Genomic DNA, 1,453 nt, shown 5'->3' on the forward strand with positions numbered 1-1,453 from the left:
TATTTTGAATTTCAAATGTGCATTGTGTGTGCCAACTGTAAATAGTTGGTGAGTAGGAGTCAACTTGTGTGTTGACAATATTTGTGTGCATGTTTATTTAATTCTTTTAGCATAGCTCCCTATAGCCTCAACTTGTTTTCATCTTTTTGCTCCTCATATGTAATTGCAATCTCTTATTTATAAATCAAATTAGGAGGTATGTTTATAAGTGACATTGATGCTCACCAGCTGATGATAGAACTCAACTAATTTTAAAGGATGTTGCATTGTATCCTAACTATCCTTGTAATGAGTGTGCTAAGTTGATCATACAGTCTGGTATCACTGAGATATTATACGTCAGTGATAAATATCATGATACTGAACACATGATTGCTAGCAGGAAGCTACCGGATATGGCTATAGTTGGGTTAGTAATCTCATAACTACATGGGTTCTGGAAACACTACTGTATAGATTACAATGAAGCACATGATAATATTCTCCGACATCTTTATCATCATCATCATCACTATCATCATTATTATTATTATTACTTGATTTGTTCAGCTTCTTTAAATCTGGTTTTACAACTAATAACTATTATATTAAAGCCAATTCTTATTTCTGAGCTCTGTTTTTGTTTTTGTTTTCTTCTCTACTTATATTTAAGGAAAGAATTACATTTATATTATAATGCATGCATGTACATGTATGCATGTAATATATGCCAGCTAGTCTTACGTAGTCAGACTCACACGGAATGTGTGTCTAGTTATGCAAACATGCCAGAAGGTTATTTTATCCTGTAACCCTAAATATACCCACCTTTCTTTATATATGGGAGTGGTATGAATTTTTCAAATGTACATGTAGGAGTAATACTTAGCTGGTACAATTTGTGTAAACACACTGTTATTGTTGTTTGTAGCAGCAATTGCCTCAGTGCTCATTAGTGTCCTATAATACAATTCTATTATGAGTAGATTAAAATTTTGGCTTCAAACCGTATGCTTAGTATCAATCTTATAGTTTACCTACATTGTAATATATGTACTTACAATTTAATTTAAGCTTCACTATGTCATTTTTGAAACACCATATGTACAGTGTAGTTCATTTTTGGGAAAAAAGTCCTATACCTCAATGTCCTTATGCTATGCAGATGTTTGAGTCAATTTGGCTAATTATTTTGAGCTATGAGCATTCAAAAAGCTTTTTAAAAAATTTTAACTGAAGCAACGATAAATTATTCATAAGTTAGTTTTTTGGAATCCTGACAGAGTGGTGTATAGCTGATTTAAACTACTCAAGTAATGTTTGTACATACTAGTAGTTATACATTGTGTGTATGTGCTGTACTGAAATGACTTCTGTTATGATATGTTATCAAAGCAATGTATTGTGCAGTCACTAGTGGGCTATTTGGAACCTTCATTAGTGGCTAAAGTATGCATAGATGGAATTATGCATG

This window comes from Amphimedon queenslandica, unplaced genomic scaffold (assembly GCF_000090795.2).
Source record: "Amphimedon queenslandica unplaced genomic scaffold, v1.1 AMPQUscaffold_11573, whole genome shotgun sequence".
NCBI classification, from domain to species: Eukaryota; Metazoa; Porifera; class Demospongiae; order Haplosclerida; family Niphatidae; genus Amphimedon; species Amphimedon queenslandica.